Source organism: Mustelus asterias, chromosome 30 (genome assembly GCF_964213995.1).
Source record: "Mustelus asterias chromosome 30, sMusAst1.hap1.1, whole genome shotgun sequence".
NCBI classification, from domain to species: Eukaryota; Metazoa; Chordata; class Chondrichthyes; order Carcharhiniformes; family Triakidae; genus Mustelus; species Mustelus asterias.
Window position 1 is genome coordinate 10413040 of NC_135830.1, and position 20261 is coordinate 10433300.

The 20261-nt window shown below is 46.2% G+C and overlaps 1 pseudogene; it reads right to left on the reverse strand.

Moving 5' to 3' along the window:
• LOC144480750 (uncharacterized) overlaps window positions 1-20261 on the reverse strand; it is a 112115-nt pseudogene that overhangs the window by 84865 nt on the left and 6989 nt on the right.

The window sequence follows — 20261 nt, forward strand, 5'->3', positions numbered from 1 at the left end:
TTATAAATGGACCTACCTTGCGCTAAGTTGATCTTTCTCCGCACCATAGCTATGACTAACACTACATTCTGCACTCTCTCGTTTCCTTCTCTATGAATGGTATACTTTGTACAGCGTGCAAGAAACAATACTTTTCACTGTATACTAATACATGTGATAATAAATCATATCAAAAATTGAATACAGAATTGGCTTGCTGGAAGGAGACAGAGGGTGGTGGAATTAGAGCAAGAGATGGATGGTCAGTTCCCCTCTGTCCGGGGCTGGGGGATTCACACTCATTTCCCGAGGGCACTCATTATCACTGCAACTTTACAGGAGAAAGTCCCCGCTTCAATCCTGCCTGCAAACTTTGTGTTTAAAATTGTTACTGAGGAGGAATTAACAGTGAGTTTAGTTTCATGTTGAACAGGATGAGAATTACTGTTGTCTCCTTCTTAAAACTCCTTCTTCATCTTTAAACAGGTAACAGTAAGTCAGAGAAAACTATCCACAGTGACCCCAAAACTAGATACTGCAAATCTGACCTCGAAACAGTGAATATCTTCCCAAACTCAAAGCAGGTGAACAGCCCCTCCCCAATGTGAACTAGGTATACAGTGAGTTGAAATGATCCCCTGAACCCAGTCTCTCATCAGTGTGAAAACATTGATGAGACATTAGTAATCCACAATTTTGGGGTGGCACGGTGACACAATGGTTAGCACTGCTGCCACATAGCGCCAGGGACCTGGGTTCAATTCTGCCCTCGTGTCAATGTCTGTGTGGAATTTGCACATTCTCCCCATGTCTGCATGGGTTTCCTCCGGGTGGCAGATGGACGGTTTTAGTTTGGAAGCGAGATCAATACGAGGTAGAGGGCGGCGTGCGGGGAATGATAAATGTGGCGGGTGGGTGGAGAGACTTTGTAAACATGTTGTTCAAACCCAAACCCCGGAAATGAACTTCCCGGTCCCCCCCCTTTGTACCAAATGGAGCGGCAGCTTGTAGTGTTAGACCCGGGCTGACTGCCGCCATTGAGGCTGCATGTGGGAGGCCGGCAGGGATTGCGATCGGAGAGGGAAGCCCTGACGTCACAATGGAATGGGTGAGAGTGTGACATCACAATGGAATGGGTGAGGGTGTGATGTCACAATGGAATGGGTGAGGGTGTGACGTCACAATGGAATGGGTGAGGGTTCCAGATGAGCTGAGACTGGGCTGGAGTCGGGCGATGGCACTGACATGTGGCCCGGTGGCACAGTGGTTAGCGCAGCTGCCTAACAGCGCCAGGGACCCGGGTTCAATTCCAGCCTCGGGTCGCTGTCTGTGCAGTGTTTCTACATTCTCCCCGTGTCTATGGGTTTCCTCCGGGTGTTCCGGTTTCCTTCCACAGTCCAAAGATGTGCCGGTTAGACGGATTGGCCATGATAAATTGCCACTTGGTATCAGGGGGATTAACAGGTAAATATGTGGATAGGGCCTGGATGGGATTGTTGTCAGTGCAGGCTCGATGGGCTGAATGGCCTCCTTCTACACTGTATTTTATTATTCATTATTATTAATTAATTACTATTCTGATTTCCAGCTGTTTGAGTTTTAACTGTATCCTCTATTGTGAACACAGAGGCAAAATACTTGTTCAATTCATCTCCCAGCTCCTTATTTTGCATTATCAATTCCTGGACTCACTTTCTATGAGACAGTTAAGAAATGAGGTCGAGCAAGTGACTGAAGTGTCAGTCTGGGAGCACTATTGGGAGGTTCTATAGCTATATTAAGAGTAAGAGGGTGGCGAGAGAGAGAATAGATCCCCTTAAAAATCAGTATGGCCATCTGTGTGTGGAGCCACAGGAGATGGGTGAGATTTTTAATGAATACTTCTCTGTGTTTACTGTGGAGAGCACCATGGGTGCTAAAGAAATAAGGGAAACAAGTGGTAATGTCTTGGGCATACGCATGTTACTTGGGAGGAGGTATCTGCAGCCTTATAAAAGCAAATTTGTGCGGATGCTGGAATCTGAAACCAAGAGAGAAAATGCTGGAAAATCTCAGCAGGTCTGGCAGCATCTGTGAGGAGAGAAAAGAGCTGATGTTTCTTGTCTAGGTGACCCTTTGTCAAAGCTCTGAAACATCAGTTCTTTTCTCTCCATACAGATGCTGCCAGACCTGCTGAGAATGGGGAGAGAGTGTGTGGGATGGAGATTGACAGCTTTTGGGGAATGAGAGAGGAAAGAATGTTCCACAGAACTTGTCTGTTCTGAATTTCTATCCTGTACTGACACTGATGACTTTTGGAAACTAATTTTCCAGGATATTGAAAGAGGAATCACAGGCCGAAATCTCAAACGTCATGTCCTTGGGACCTCAACATCATCGGACTTTGAATCCAGAAGGAGAAATGATTGTCCAGTCTGTCGATTTGAAAAGATTTGAAATGTCAGTGTGAGTGAAAAAGCATCAACACACTGCCACACTTGAGTGAGTGTGTTCCAATGCACTGACTAAAGAGCTTTAACCAGTTACACAGTCTGAATAAATATCACACCATTCACAGCGGGGAGAGACTGTAATCTTGTTCTGTGTGTGGACGAAGTTTCAACTAATTGTCCACTCGAGAGAGGTAAGGACACCTGCACCATGGAAAAACCATGGAAATGTGCAGACTGTGGGAAGAGATACAGAGCCCCATCGGAGCTGGAAACTCATCGGCGCAGCCACACTGGGGAGAGGCCGTTCACCTGCTCTGAGAAGGGATTCACTCAGTTATCCATCTTACGGATACACCAGCAAGTTCACACTGGGGAGAGACCGTTCACCTGCTCTAAGTGTGGGAAGGGATTCATCCAGTTATCCGTCCTACAGACACACCAGCGAGTTCACACTGGGGAGAGACCGTTCACCTGCTCTAAGTGTGGGAAGGGATTCGCTCGGTTATCCACCCTGCGGACACACGAACGAGTTCACACTGGGGAGAGACCATTCACCTGCTCTCAGTGTGGGAAGGGATTCACTCTGTCAACCCACCTGCGGATACACCAGCGAGTTCACACTGGGGAGAAACCATTCATCTGCTCTCAGTGTGGGAAGGGATTCACTCTGTCAACCCATCTGCGGACACACCAGCGAGTTCACACTGGGGAGAGACCCTTCATCTGCTCTCAGTGTGGGAAGGGATTCAGTCAGTCATCCACCCTGCAGACACACCAGCGAGTTCACACTGGGGAGAAACCATTCACCTGCTCTGTGTGTGGGAAGGGATTCACTTAGTCATCTGAACTGCGGACACACCAGCGAGTTCACACTGGGGAGAGGCCGTTCACCTGCTCTCAGTGTGGGAAAGGATTCATTCAGTCATCCAACCTGCAGTCACACCAGCGAGTTCACACTGGGGAGAGGCCGTTCACCTGCTCTCAGTGTGGGAAGGGATTCAGAGTTTCATCCCAGCTGCTGAGACACCAACAAATTCACGAGTGATTCCAGGGGTTGGATTCTGCTGTTATTGTTTCTGCTCTCAATTACATCCAGGACTGCATTTTGTTCATTCTCACAGTTGGTCAATGGGGAGGGTCGGAGGGTTTCTTTCTGCTGGACTGGCCAGTCTCACGACTTTGCCTCCAGTGGGCTGATGCTCTTTGAGTCTTGTTGCGAATACCTGGTTTTTAGATTTCACAAGGATCACAGAGTGACAGGATGTTAGGAAGTTATAGAGGTTTACAACATGGAAACAGGCCCTTCGGCCCAACTTGTCCATGCCGCTCAGTTTTTACCACTAAGCTAGTTCCAAAAGGGGCGGCATGGTGGCACAGTGGTTAGCACTGCTGCTTCACAGCTCCAGGGACCTGGGTTCGATTCCTGGCTTGGGTCACTGTCTGTGTGAAGTTTGCACATTCTCCTCGTGTCTGCGTGGGTTTCCTCCGGGTGCTCCGGTTTCCTCCCACAGTCCAAAGATGTGTGGGTTAGGCTGATTGGCCGTGCTAAAAATTGCCCTTCGTGTCCTGAGATGCGTAGATTAGAGGGATTATTGGGTAAGTATGCAGGGATATGGGGGGAGGGCCTGGGTGGGATTGTGGTCGGTGCAGACTCGATGGGCCGAATGGCCTCTTTCTGTACTGTAGGGTTTCTATGTTTCCGTGTTAATTGCCCGTATTTTGCCCATATCCCTCTTTACCCATCTTACCCATGTAACTGTCTAAATGCTTTTGAAAAGACAGTATTGTACCCGCCTCTACTACTGCCTCTGGCAACTCGTTCCAGACACTCACCACCACCTGAGCGAAAAACTGCCCCTCTGGACCCTTTTGTATCTCTCCCCTCTCACTTTAAACCTAAAACTAAGAACAAGAAATGTATCGATAAAATGATTAGAGAACAGAGCCAACGTTTCGAGTCTGGATGACACTTCATATGAGCTGTTATGAAGGGTCATCCAGTATCAAAACATTAGCTATATTCTCTCTCCACAGATGCTGCCAGACCCGCTGAGATTTTCCAGCATCTTCTATTTTTGTTTCAGATTCCAGCATCCGCAGTATTTTACTCTTCTGATAAAATGATTCGGTCTGATTGGAATCCCCACGACCCTCCCGCAAGACAGAGGGAGTGGTGGCAAAAGGAGAAAAAGGATAAGGATGATAAAGACTGCGTTCTGATTCTCCGAGCCCATGTAGTTTTAACAAAACGAGTGAACCAGTTTATAAAGAACAGAAGTTACCCATCCCTAACAAAAACTGATTAATTAAAATAATTAGATTGAGGAAGAGAACAAAAGAATTAATAGATGAAGTTTGAAATCAACTTTGTTTTGTTGTTCGAGAAGTTTTTAAAAATTATGTAAAGTGATGTAACTGTGTGCCAAGTGTTTTCTGTTCACTCCCCGCTTTAGGTCCTGTAGAAAAGTTAACCCTTTCAGCAGATAGTTGATTTTGTCATAGAGGTTTATAGCATGGAAACAGGCCCTTTGGCCCAACTTGTCCATGCCGCCCCTTTTTTAACCCCTAAGCTAGTTCCAATTGCCCGCGTTTGGCCCATATCCCTCTGTACCTATCTTACCCATGTAACGGTCCAAACACTTTTAAAAATTGAACCCACCTCTACTATTACCTCTGGCAGCTTCTTCCAGACACTCATCACCCTCTGTTTGAAAGAACTGCCCCTCTGGACCCTTTTGTATCTCTCCCCTCTCACCTTAAACCTATGCTCTCTAGTTTTAGACTCCCCTACCTTTGGGAAAAGATGTTGACTATCTAGCTGATCTGTGCCCCTCATTATTTTATAGACCTCTATAAGGTCATCCCTAAACCTATGCTCCAGGGAAAAACATCTCAGTCTATCCAGCCTCTCCTCATAACTCAATCCATCAAGTCCTGGTAGCATCCTTGTAAATCTTTTCTGCACTCTTTCTAGTTTAATAATATCCTTTCTATAATAGGGTGACCAGAACTGAACACAGTATTCCACATGTGGTCTTCCCAATGTCTTGTACAACTTCAACAAGATGTTCCAACCCCTGTATTCAATGTTCTGACCGATGAAACCAAGCATGCCGAATGCCTTCTTCACCACTCTGTCCACCTGTGACTCCACTTTCAAGGAGTTATGAACCTGTACCCCTAGATCTCTTTGTTCTTTAACTCTCCCCAACGCCCAACCATTAACTGAGTAAGCCCTGCCCTGGTTTGATCAACCAAAATGCATCACTTCGCATTTATCTAAATTAAACTCCATCTGCCATTGTCAGCCCATTGGCCCAATTGATCAAGATCCTGTTGCAATCCTAGATAACCTTCTTCACTGTCCACTATGCCACCAATCTTGGTGCCATCTGAAAACTTACGATCCATGCCTCCTCCATTGTCATCCAAATCATTCTTATAAATGTCAAATAACAGTGGACCCAGCAGCGATCCCTGAGGCTATCTGCTGGTCACAGGCCTCCAGTTTGAGAAAAACCTTCGACAACCTCCCTCTGTCTTCCGTCATCAAGCCAATTTTGTATCCATTTGGCTACCTCGCCTGGATCCCGTGAGATCTAACGTTGTGCAACAACCTGTGGTTCCTTGTCAAAGGTCTTGCTAAAGTCCATGTAGACAACATCAACTTCACTGCCCTCATCTACCTTCTTGGTTAACCCTTCAAAAAACTCAACCAAATTTATGAGACATGATTTTCCACTCACAAAGCCATGCTGACTGTCCCTAATCAGTCCTTGTGTCTCTAAATGCCTGTAGATCCTGTCTCTCAAAGTACCTTCTGACAACTTACCCACTACAGATGTGAGGCTCACCGGCCTGTAGTTCCCAGGCTTTTCCCTGCAGCCCTTTTTAAACAAAGGCACAACATTTGCCACCGTCCAATCTTCAGGCACCTCACCTGCGACTATCGATGATTCAAATATCTCTGCTAGGGGACTCTCAATTTCCCCCCCTAGCCTCCCACAGTGTCCTGGGATACACTTCATCAGGTCCCGGGAATTTATCTACCTTGATGTGCTTTAAGACTTCCAGCACCTCCTTCCCTGTTGTGAGTACACTCCTCAAGACATCACTATTTATTTCCCCAAGTTCCTTAACATCCATGCTTTTCTGAACAGTGAATACTGATGAGAAATATCACTGGAATATATACAAAATTTCAGGCAATGTAGTGGAAGACATGCCCTGTCTACATCAACGGTGACAAAGTGGAAATGGTTGAGAGCTCAAGTTTCTAGGTGTTCAGATCACAATAACCTGTCCTGGTTCCTCCATGCTGCTGCTTTAGTTAAGAAAGCCCACCAACGCCTCGACTTTCTCAGGAGGCTAAGGAAATTCGACATGTCGACACGTCAGCTACGACTCTCACCAATTTTTACAGGGACACCACAGAAAGCATCCCATCCAGTTGTATCACAGCTTGGTATTGCTGCTGCTCTGACCAAGAGCGTAAGAAACGACAAGGGGTGTGAATGTGGCCAAGTCCATCACACAAATCAGCCTCTTATCCGTTGACACTGTCTACATTTCCTATTGCTTCAGAAAAGCAGCCCGCATAATCAAGGACCCCACTTATCCTGGACATTCTCTTTTCTATCTTCTTCCATCGGGAAAAAGAGACAAAAGTCTGAGGTCACAAACCAACCGACTCAAGAACAGCTTCTTCCCTGCTGCTGCCATCGGACTTTTACAAACAAAGAACAAAGAAAATTACAGCATAGGAACAGGCCCTTCGACCTTTCAAGCCTGCACCGACCATGCTGCCCGACTGAACTAAAACCCCCTACCCTTCCGGGGACCATATCCCTCCATTCCCATCCTATTCATGTATTTGTCAAGATGCCCCTTAAAAGTCACTGTCGTATCTGCTTCCACTATCTCCCCCGGCAGCAAGTTCCAGGCACCCACCACCCTCTGTGTAAAAAACTTGCCTCTCCTTTAAACCTTGCCCCTCACACCTTAAACCTGTGCCCCCCAGTAATTGACTCTTCCATCCTAGGAAAAAGCTTCTGACTATCCACTCTGTCTATGCCCCTCAATAATCTTGTAAACTTCTGTCAGGTCTCCCCTCAACCTCCGTCGTTCCAGTGAGAACAAACCAAGTTTCTCCAACCTCTCCTCATAACTAATGCCCTCCACACCAGGCAACATCCTGGTAAATCTTTTCTGTACCCTCTCCAAAGCCTCCTCCTTTTGAATGGACCGACCTCATATTAAGCTGATCTTTCTCTTCACCCTTTCTGTAACTGTAACACTATATTCTGCACTCTCTCCTACTCCCCTATGTACTCTATGAACAGTATGCTTTGTCTGTATACCGCCCAAGAAACAATACTTTTCACTGTATCCCAATACATGTGACAATAATAAATCAAACCCATTGCTGCATTTCCTTCCTGAAGCCACATTTGTCCACTGGGGCCTGGCCCCGGGAGAAAGCGCTGCAGCTGCCGTTGTGTTGGGTGTTGAGGCGGTGCCGCTAGTTCCTTATTGGGGGTGTTGAAGCCTCCACTGGGTGTGTGGAGCCTCCCCTCCCACCCACTGCCCCTAACGCTGCCTCCGCTTATCCGCCTCCTTCCCGCCTGAAGATCAGACAAACAAGCGCCTGTCCCTGGACATGAGCCGCACTGCGCATGCTCCCCGTCACAATGCCCAGGGACTGATTGACGGCAGCTCTGGACCAATAGGAAAAGGGGGCGGGGCTGGAGGACCGAGCAGGAGCAGCTGGTCCTCCAACCAGAGTGAAGAGGGGAGGGGTCTGAAGCATGCGCAGTGTGGGTAATGGCGGCGGACGAACGGTTTTAACTCGGATCCGAGATCAGTTCAAGGTAGAGGGCGGCGCGCAGAGAGCGATGAATGTGGTGGGTGGAGCGGCTTCGTAAACATGTTGTTCAAATTCAAACCCTGGTAAATAACTTCCCGGGCGCCCAGTTGGTACCAAATTGGAGGCGCAACACGGGCCTGGGCTGACGGCCGCCAATCTGTTGGTGGCAATGTCTATCAGTGCGCATGTGCGGCCGGCATCTTTGTAAGGGGCAATGTGCAGCAGGGTGCAGGTGCAATCGCCATGTTTGTAGGGGGCGCAGGAGTGTCTACCTTTGTGACGTATGGGACCTGAACCCACTGCCGTCCATGTTGTGCAGGTACATCCACCCTGCTGATAGGGAGGGAATTCCAGGATTTTGACCCAGCGACTGTGAAGGAACGGCGATATATTTCCAAAATGTGGAGATGCCAGTGTTGGATTGGGGTAAACACAATAAGTCTCACAACACCAAGTTAAAGTCCAACAGGTTTATTTGGTAACAAAAGCCACTAGCTTTCGGAGTGCTGCTCCTTCATCAGGTAAGTGGGAGTTCTGTTCACAAACAGGGCATATAAAGACACAATTTACAAAATAATGGTTGGAATGCGAGTCTTTACAGGTAATCAAGTCTTAAAGGTGCAGACAATGTGAGTGGAGAGAGGGTTAAGCACAGGTTCAAGAGATATGTATTGTCTCCAGCCAGGACAGTTAGTCCTCTTGTGTGTGAACTTGGCTATCAGTCTCTGCTCAGCGACTCTGCGTTGTCGTGTGTCGTGAAGGCTGCCTTGGGGAACGCTTACCAAGTGTTGGAGAATGCTTGGTAAGTTCCACACACATGAGGACGGCCTCAACCGGGATCTTGGGTTCATGTCACACTATCTGTAACCCCCACGACTTACCTGGGCTTGCAAAATCACACTAACTGTCCTGTCTGGAGACAATACACATCTCTTTAACCTGTGCTTAACGCTCTCTCCACTCACATTGTCTGTACCTTTTGAGACTTGATTACCTGTAAAGACTTGCATTCCAACCATTATTTTGTAAATTGAGTTTGTGTCTTTATATGCCCTGTTTGTGAACACATCTCCCACTCACCTGACGAAGGAGCAGCGAGCGGTCCGAAAGCTAGTGGCTTTTGCTACCAAATAAACCTGTTGGACTTTAACCTGGTGTTGTGAGACTTTTTACAGGGAGGTCCCAGAGGATTGGAGAATAGCCAATGTTGTTCCTTTGTCTAAGAAGGGTAGCAAGAATAATCCAGGTAATTACAGGCAAGTGAGCCTTACTTCAGTGATCGGGAAATTATTGGAGAGGATTCTTTGAGACAGGATTTACTCCCACTTGGAAATAAGTGGATGTATTAGTGAGAGGCAACATGGTTTTGTGATGGGGAGGTCATGTCTCACTAACTTGATCGAGTTTTTGGAGGAAGTGACGAAGATGATTGATGAGGGTAGGGCAGTGGATGTTGTCCACATGGACTTCAGTAAGGCCTTTGACAAGGTCCCTCATGGCAGAGTTGTGCAGAAGGTGAAGTCGCATGGGATCAGAGGTGAGCTGGCAAGATGGATACAAAACTGGCTTGGTCAAAGAAGACCGAGGGTAGCAGTGGAAGAGTGCGTTTCTGAATGGAGGGCTGTGACAAGTGGCGTTCCTCAGGGATCAGTGCTGGGACCTTTGCTGTTTGTAATATATATAAATGATTTGGAGGAAAACGTAACTGGTTTGATAAGTTTGCGGCCGACACAAAGGTTGGTGGAATTGCGGATAGTGATGAGGACCATCAGGGGATACAGCAGGATATACATCGGTTGGAGACTTGGGCAGAGAGATGGCAGATGGAGTTTAATCTGGACAAATGTGAGGTAATGCATCTTGGAAGGTCTAATAAAGACAGGAAATATTCAATAAATGGCAGAAACCTTAAGAGTATTGATAGGCAGAGGGATCTGGGTGTACAGGTAAACAGGTCACTGAAAGTGGCAATGCAGGTGGAGAAAGTAGTCAAGAAGGCATACGGCATGCTTGCCTTCATCGGCTGGGGTGTTGAGTTTAAAAATTGGCAAGTCATGTTGCAGCTTTATAGAACCTTAGTTACACCGCATTTGGAATCTAGTGTTCAATTCTGGTCGCCACGCTACCAGAAAGATGTGGCGGCTTTGGAGAGGGTACAGAAAAGATTTACCAGGATGTTGCCTGGTATGGAGGGCATTAGCTATGAGGAGAGGTTGGAGAAACTTGGTTTGTTCTCACTGGAAAGACAGAGGTTGAGGGGTGATCTGATAGAAGTCTACAAGATTAGTAGGGGCATTGACAGAGTGGATAGTTAGTTTCCCAGGGTGGAAGAGTCAAATTACTCGGGAGCATAGGTTTAAGGGGCAAGGTTTAAAGGAGATGTACGAGGCAAGTTTTTTTACTCAGAGGGTGGTGGGTGCCTGGAACTCGCTGCCAGGGGAGATAGGGGAAGCAGACATGATAGTGACTTTTAAGGGGCATCTGGACAAATACATGAATAGGATGGGAAGAGAGGGATATGACCCCCGGAAGGGGAGGGGGTTTTAGTTAAGTCGGGCAGCATAGTCGGTGCAGGCTTGGAGGGCCGACGGGCCTATTCCTGTGCTGTAATTTTCTTTGTTGCTTATTTAGAAGTGCATTTGCGATACCAAGACATGCAAGGCTACGGTCCAAGTTCTGGGAAATGGGATTAGAATAGTTTGGTGATTTGTCTTTGACCAGCATAGAAATGATGGGTCGAATGGCCTTTTTCTGTGTTGTATAACTCTATGACTAACAGGAAGAAGAGAGTTGGCATAAATAGGTATTTTTCTAGTTGGCTGGATGTGATGAGCGGTGTGCCACAGGGATCAATGCTGGAATCTTTTTCCCATTTATTTCAATGACTTGGATGAAGGTACTGAATGTATGGTTGCTAAATTTGCTGATGATATAAAATAATTAGTAAAATAAGTTGTGAAGAGGATGTGAGGAGGCTACAAAGGGACATAGGTTAAGTGAGTGGGCAAAGAACTGGCAAATGTAGTATAATGTGGGCAAATGCAAAATTGTCCATTTTGGCAGGAAGTATAAATACAAAGAATATTGTCTAAACAGTGAGAGATTTAGAGGGATCTGGGTGTCCTTGTGCATGAATCAGAAAAGGCAGGTACAGCAAGTAACCAGGAAAGTTAATAGAATGTTATTGTTTATTGTGAGGAGAATTAATTACAAAAGAAGGGATGTTATTCTTCGGTTATACAGAACACTGGTGAGGTCACATCTGGAGTATTATTGGTCTCCTTATTTAAGAAAGGATGTAAATGCGTAAGAAATGGTTCGGAGAAGGTCCACTGGACTAATAGATGGTGAAAGGGTTAAAAATCATTCAATGCAGCAAAGTTCCTGGGAAACTGCTGGAGCTGCAAGGCACAGCTGCAAAAACAATAGACAAGGGGGCTTTGATAGGCCACAAGAGGCTGTAACTACAACATCACTGCTTTCAGATAACAGCCCAAGACTGCAGTGTTTTGATAGAAGTCATACGTCAGCACTCAGGGTGCCAGATCGTCAAGGACCATAGACATGTGTTTATTGATGTAGCTATGTGTATGTGCCCTGTTGATAATTGGATATTTCAATTAGGCAAGGGGAGAGTTGCTGTAATTGGTTAAACTTCACTGTGGGAAACAAATGAAGTAATCAGAACTATTAGTTGTGATTGGATAGTGAGTACCTTTAAATCAGTGTACAATTTCAATCTGTGTATGTTAATTACCTGTAGTTGATCCTAAAGGTATAATTGCAATAGTATTCCTTTGTTCTGGCAGTCTGTCGCCATGTGTGTGGAAACCAGTTTGCCCTGCTATAACTTGAATAAAGGGCAATTTTAGACTCCGAAAATCTTCATCTGGTCTCTTGGGGGAGCAAAGAGCTGGATAGCTTATGAAATTCACTAGCATGGGGAAAAGGCAGGAGAATGGCACTATGCCTTAATGCTCACTTGGGGAGCAGACACAGACACGATGGGCCAAATGGCCTTCTGTGCCAAACCTGTGAAATTCAGGTCCTGATGAAATGAGTGACTGTCAGATGTTTGATCTGAGTTTTCTATCAGTAAATCCTCCCCTTCTAATCCCCTGTAAAAAGAGTTGACAGTGTCAGTGTCACTATCAGTGCAGGATAGAAATTCAGAATAGACAATTCCAGTTTCTCTGGAACATTCTTTCCTCTCGTTTCCCCAAACTTGTGATTAAATCAAACTAATCAGCAACAAACCCCCGATAGAATCTCCCTCTCCAGGGTCACCTGGGCACAGACAAGACCACAGAAGATCTGTCAGAGTGACCCCGCCACCCCCTTCAGCCCCACCCATCCTGGATTACTGTTCTAACCAGGGTCTAGAGCAGGTCCAGGAGAAGATCCTCCCACTGACCCATCCCCTCCACACTTTACAGCCTTCTGGACCCAACATTCAGTCCAACAGTTTCAGAGAGTAAACTCTCAGCCCGTTCTGTTTCTTTTTCTTTGATTGTTTCACTTTTCTTTCTTTCAGTCGGCAGCCCCCCTGCTCCAGACACAGCTTCTGTTTCTCTCTTTCTTCTCTCGCTCCATCTCCATTCCCTTTGGCTCTTTGGGGGTGATTCACTTTTCTCTCATTCAATCTCTCCTGTCTTCCACCCTCTCACAGACCTTCCTTTAGTCCCTGTCCCTGTCCCACCCGCCCCTTTCTCCAAACCTGTTACATTTCTGGCTTTCCCCAGTTCACAGGAAAGGTCACAGACCTGAAATGTTAACTCTGTTTCTCTCTCTGCACAGATGCTGCTGAACCTGCTGAGTTTTGTTCCAGCATTTTCAGTTTTTAAGGATTTCACCAGAATCACCAAATAGTTTTGATGCAGAAGGAGGCCATTTGGCCCATCATGTGTGCACCAGCTCTCCGAATGAACAACTCGCCGAATTCCATTCTCCCGCCTTCTCCCTGTAATCCTGCACATTCTTCCTTTTCAGATAACATAGAAACTAGAAGCAGGAGTAGACCATTCAGCCTTTCGAACCTACTGTGCCATTCAATTTGATCATGGCTGATCATCGAATTCAATATCCTGATCTAACCTCCCCACCCCCCATCCCTTGATGCCTTTGGCCCCGAGAGCTATATCTAATTTCTTCTTGAAATCAGACAACATTTTGGCCTCAACTACATTCTGTGATCAGGAATTCCACACATTCACCACCCTCTGGGTGAAGAAATTTCTCCTCACCTCAGTCCGAAAAGGTTTACCCCTTATCCTCAAACTACGACCCCTAGGTTTGGACTCCCCCACAATTGGGAACATTCTTAATTCCCTTTTGAATGCATCAACTGAACCTGCCTCCATCACACTCTCAGGCCGTGCATTCCAAACCCTAATCTGGGATTCGCTCAGTCATACTGTCTCACTGAACATCAACTTGTTCACACTGAAAAGAGTTATTTTAAATGATCTGAATGTGAGAAGAAAGTTAAAGCAGATGTGAAGTGCTGAAACACCAATTAATTGACACTGCAGAGGTCATTCACTGGCTCCATGTGTGGGAAGGTATTCGTCCATTCTTCTAATCTGTGTTGACAGCAGCAAGTTCACAAGTGACTGCAGAGATTGGCTTCAGCTGTCACTGCTGCTTTTAATCATATCCAGGATTGAACCATGTTTGTTCAGAGAGTCAAATTTTCTTTCTGATGCGAATCACCACGTTAACTTTGCTACTGTTTAATATTTTGAATAAATGTGAAATAATCCAGCTTTGTTTTGAGACATTGGTGTAGATTTTGTCTTTCCATCCTGAGTGTTTATCACCTGTCTGGAGCTCAGAAAGACAATCTGCGCGGGGATCGCATGGCAAGAACAGAACTTCAGCCTGGACACAGTCCAGGATCATGACTACCATCCACATCTTGGCCCTGTTGATAAAATCAGGGTCACTGTTTGCGGAGTCTGCATGTTCTCCCCTTTTCTGCTTGGGTTTCCTCCGGGTGCTCCGGTTTCCTCCCACAGTCCAAAAAGATGTGCTGGTTAGGTGCATTGGCCATGCTAAATTCTCCCTTAGTGTACCCGAACAGGCGGTGGAGTGTGGTGATTAGGGGATTTTCACAGTAACTTCATTGCGTTTATTCTCCATCCAGTTACCTGACCTTTTCACTGGCCTTCATGGTGTGTTTCCTTCCCTCATTTCCAATTTGCTAAGATAAGTTTTGCTTTTCCCCAATCTATCTGGAACATCAAATGTACCTTTCCAATTTGCCACCTGGCCTCATTTTATAACAATGTTTTTAACATTACTTCATTTCACATTGAACAGTTAGTGTACTGTGTGGGAGTTTCTCCCTGGAGGTGTTGAGATGGGCAGGATCCATCTTTTCCACTGTCTGTAGCAGGGAGGATGTGAAGATTTGTTGGAGATTCTGAAGAAACTGGCCATGAGTCTGTAGAGTAATGATGGGGTGTGGAAGCCTGGTGAGATACACAACCTGGATATAATATCGAGGACTCAAAACAGAAATATACCATGCTATGATCCAACAACAATGTATGTAATCCATGTAACTAAAAAAGGTTTTAACCATTTTTGTGATACACATCACATCCTTGTGATAGAAAACCTCATCATGTAGGATGGATGAGTTCTTACTTGCTGTGAGGGATGAGGGAAAGGCTTTCCTATGGTGTGTGGTATCTTTGGCCATACTCGCGTCAGGGTCAGAAGGAAAAAACTTGAAAAACTCTCCATTGTTCCAGAAGATAGCAGTATTTTCATACCTACACTGCAGAAGGAGGCCATTTAACTCATTGAACCTGCACCAAAACCAGTCCGGTTTAACTGGAATCTGTCGTACTGGTGCCAACGATTGTGTTTTGGGTGGATCCTATGGAATCTCCTTTAGAGCAGCTTTCCTGCTGAGTCAGTTTGTCTAGTTATTACCATCACCCTCTTCACTAACTCCTGCTGCTGATGTACCTTCATCTTACAAATCGCAATTTGTCCTGGACACTTACCAGCAATATCCCCATGCATTCTGAGCTTGGATTGATGAGTGAATGATTTCCTTTCTACTGTGGAGAAGCCATATTTATTTTGCCAGAGAGATTTTCATAGAGAGAATTACAACCGAATATCTGATGATTCTATTATTAATGGTTTGAAAGGCTGTGATGACAATGCCCTCAGATTTCTGTGTTAACTGTTGCGGCGGATTTTTAGTAATCATACTACTGTCATGGGGAATCAAGTCTCACAACACCAAGTTAAAGTCCAACAGGTTTATTTGGAATCATGAGCTTTTGGAGTGCTGCTCCTTCATCACTCACCTGATGAAGGAGCAGCACTCTGGAAGCTCATGATTCCAAATAAACCTGTTGGACTTTAACCCGGTAGTGTGAGACTTTTTACTGTGCCCACCCCAGTCCAATGCCAGCATCTCCACATCATAGGGCATCAAGTAATAGTAAGCATCACAAATAAAGTAGTAATGACAGAGGAACTACTCATTCTGATTTTTGAACCCAGCCAGGGTCTGCATCTTCTGAGAATGAGAGTCAGGGGAACTAGAAGGAAAAAACTTGAAAAAAACTCCATTGTTCCAGAAGATAGCAGTATTTTCATACCTACACTGCAGAAGGAGGCCATTTAACTCATTGAACCTGCACCGACACCAATCCCAGCCAGGTCCTGTAGGGTGGTGGAGGCAGACACGCTGACATCGTTTAAGACTTACCTGGATAGTCACATGAGCCTGGGAATGGAGGGATACAAACGATTGGTCCAGTTGGACCAAGGAGTGGCATGGGCTTGGAGGGCCGAAGGGCCTGTTTCCTGTACTGTACTGTTCTTTGTTGTTCTTTGTCTTACCCTGTGCACATTACAACTTCTGGTCCCCTGATACTATAGGGCAATTTAGCAGGGCCAATCAGCCTAACCCACACATCTTTGGAGTGTGGGAGGAAACCGGATGAAACCCACGCAGACACAGGGAAAGCGTGCAAATTCCATACGGACAGTGACACGAGGCCGGAATTGAACCCGGGTGCCTGGTGCTGTGAGGCAGCAGTGCTACCCACTGTGCTCCTGTGCTGCGTGCATGGTTTCGAGAAATGGAGCACAGCAGAGTGCCCATTCACAATAGACACATTCACAATTCACAGAATTCACAATTTGTATAGCACGTGAGAAACAATATTTTTCACCATATACTAACACGTGACAATACTAAATCAAACCAATAATTTATTTTAATATTTTTATTAATTGATCTCGATGAGTAACAAATTCATTTTCTGTTGCTATTTGGTTTTTCAATGGCCCTGTTGTTACCCAGCATTCCCCGTGGGTTTGAAAGTGCCTGATTTACTTCACAAGAGACCAGTGCGCAGGCTCCATGCTGCATCTCGAGCATGCGCAGTGTCACTTGCTCGGATGCTTGTGTGCGGCAGACGCTTTTCTTCAGCTGGTGAGAATCAGTGGGGCGGAGGGAGGAATTAGCCGGGAGTCGGGGTGGGGAGGGATCGGAGGCTTCACAAACACTTGCTGAAAGCCGAAGGCCCGAATAAGACCCTGCGGGTCCCGGGTTTGCTGCTATGGGGATTTTTTTCTTGGAGCAGGCCCAGGTTAATGGCCGCCATCTTGGTCCAGCAAGGAGCGAAGCGCATGCGTGGCCCTCTTGGTGACGCAATAGTGAGGGGGCGGGGCTTCAGGGTCCCGGTTCTCAGGAGAGAAAATGATTGTGTGATTGATTGACAGGCCCTGGTGAACGGAGCTGCTGCAGAGACTGTGGACATCCTGAGAACATCAGTGTGTTAGCGTCAGGAGTAGGCCATTCAGCCCATTCACCTTGCTCTGTCATTCAATAAACTCGTGGCTCATCTGATTAATTCTATTATGCTGACTGCCTCCCTCAGATAAAAAATAGTCTAACTCAGCCTTGAATTTATTAAATGACACCAGGTTAAAGTCCAACAGGTTTATTTGGTAGAAAGAGCCACACTGGGAAGTGGCTTTTGCTACCAAATAAACCTGTTGGACTTTAACCTGGTGTTGTTAAACTTCTTACTGTGTTTGCCCAATTCCAATGCCGGCATCTCCACATCTTTATTAAATGACCCAGCCTCCAGTGCTTTCTGTGGTAGAGAATTCCACAGACCAATGAAATTTCTCCATCTGATTTGATTTAAGAACATAAGAAATAGGAGCAGGAGTAGGCCATCTAGCCCCTCGAGCCTGCCCCGCCATTCAACAAGATCATGCCTGATCTGAAGCGAATCAGTTCCACTTACCCGCCTGCTCCCCATATCCCCTAATTCCCTTAGCGATCAGAAATCTATCTACCCCATGATTTAAACATATTCAACGAGGTAGCCTCCACCACTTCAATGGGCAGAGAATTCCAGAGATTCACTACCCTCTGAGAGAAGAAGTTCCCCCTCAACTTTGTTCTGAACCGGCCCCCACTTATTTTGAGGCTGTGCCCTCTAGTTCTGGTTTTCCTTCTAAATGGAAAGAATGTCTCTACCTCTACCTGTACCCTATCCAGCCCCTTCATTATCTTATACGTCTCGAGAAGATCACCCCTCAGCCTTCTAAACTCCAACGAGTACAGACCCAATCTGATCAATCTCTCCTCATAAGCTACACCCCTAATCTCCGGTATCAACCTGGTGCATCTTCTCTGCACTCCCTCAAGGCCAATATATCCTTTCGCAAACAAGGGGACCAAAACTGCCCACAGTACTCCAGTTGCGGCCTCACCAGTGCCTTGTATAGTTGTATCAAGACCTCCCTGCTTTTATATTCTATCCCCCTCGCGATAAAGGCCAACATTCCACTCACCACCTTGATCACCTGCTGTAGCTGCAGACTGAGTTTTTGCGATTCGTGCACAAGGACCCCCAGGTCCCTCTGCACAGTAGCATGATGTAATTTTTCTCCATTTAAATAATATTCCAATTTACTATTATTTCTTCCAAAGTGGATAACCTCACATTTGCTAACGTTATATTCCATCTGCCAGATCCTCGCCCACTCGCTCAGCCTATCCAAATCTCTCTGCAGACTTTCCGCGTCCTCCAATAATAATTTATTATTGTCACATGTATTATCATACAGTGAAAAGTATTGTTTCTTGCTCGCTATACAGACAAAACATACCGTTCATAGAGAAGGAAACGAGAGAGTGCAGAATGTAGTGTTACAGTCACAGCTAGGATGTAGAGAAAGATCAACTTAATGCAAGTTAAGTCCATTCAAAAGTCTGGCAGCAGCAGAGAAGAAGCTGTTCTCAAGTCGGTTGGTACGTGACCTCAGACTTTTGTATCTTTTTCCTAAAGGAAGAAGGTGGAAGAGAGAATGTCCGGGGTGCGTGGGGTCCTTAATTATGCCGGCTGCTTTGCCGACGCGGCGGGAAGTGTAGACAGAGTCAATGGATGGGAGGCTGGTTTGTGTGATAGATTGGGCACATTCACGACCTTTTGTAGATCCTTGCGGTCTTGGGCAGAGCAGGAGCCATACCAAGCTGTGATACAACCAGAAAGAATGCTTTCTATGGTGCATCTGTAAAAGTTGGTGAGAGTCGTAGCTGACATGCCAAATTTCCTTAGTCTTCTGAGAAAGTAGAGGCGTTGGTGAGCTTTCTTAACTATAGTGTCAACATGGGGGGACCAGGACAGGTTGTTGGTGATCCGGACACCTAAAAACCTGAAGCTCTTGACGCTTTCTACTTCGTCCCCATTGATGTCGACATGGGCATGTTCTTCTTTACGCTTCCTGAAGTCGATGACAATCTCCTTTGTTTTGTTGACATTGAGGGAGAGATTATTGTTGCCGCACCAGTTCACCAGGTTCTCTGTCTCATTCCTGTACTCTGTCTCATCATTGTTTGAGATCCGACCCAGTACTGGGGTGTCGTCAGCAAACTTGAAAATCGAATTGGAGGGGAATTTTGCCGCACAGTCATAGGTGTATAAGAGTATAATAGGGGGCTGAGAACACAGCCTTGTGGGGCACCGGTGTTGAGGACGATCGTGGAGGAGGTGTTGTTGACTATCCTTACTGATTGTGGTCTGTGAGTTAGGAAGTTCAGGATCCAGTTGCAGAGGGAGGTGCCGAGACCCAGGCCACGGAGTTTGGAGATGAGTTTCATGGGAAGAAGAGTGTTGAAGGCTGAGCTGTAGTCAACAAATAGGAGTCTGACATTGGTGTCCTTGTAATCTACGTGTTGCAGGGTTGAGTACAGGGCCAGGGAAATGGTGTCTGCTGTGGACCTGTTGCGGCGGTAGGCAAACTGTAGTGGATCCAGATAGTCCGGGAGGCTGGAATTGATTTGTGCCATGACTGACCTTTCGAAGCACTTCATAATGATGAATATCAGAGCCACCGGCCGATAGTCATTAAGGCACGCTGCTTGGTTTTGCTTCAGTACCAGGATGAAGGTAGTCTTCTTGAAGCAGATAGGGACCTCAGATTGTTGTAAAGAGAGGTTGAAGATGTCTGTGAATACCCCCATCAGCTGATCCGCGCAGGATCTGAGTGCCCGTCCGGGTATCCCATCCGGGCCCGTTGCTTTCTGTGGGTTGACCTTCAAGAAAGCTGCTCTGACATCTGCAATGGAGACCCCAGATACAGGTTCATCCAGGGCTTCCAGGGTGGAGGGCATGCTCTCGCTGACCTCTTGCTCAAAACGAATGCATTGAGCTCATCAGGGCGAGGAGCGTTGGAGCCGGCGATTTTACATGCCTTCATCTTGTAGCCTGTTATGTCTTGCAGACCTTGCCATAGTCAGCGGGGATTGGTGTGGCGAGCCTGGGACTCTAGCTTGGTCCGGTATTGTCTTTTGGCATCTTTGATGGATCTCCTTAGATCATATCTGGTAACAAAGAAGTTAGATAAAGGAGAACTAGTGGACCTGATTTATTTAGATTTCCAGAAGGCCTTTGACAAGGTGCTGCAGAGGAAACTGTTCAATAAGTTAAGTG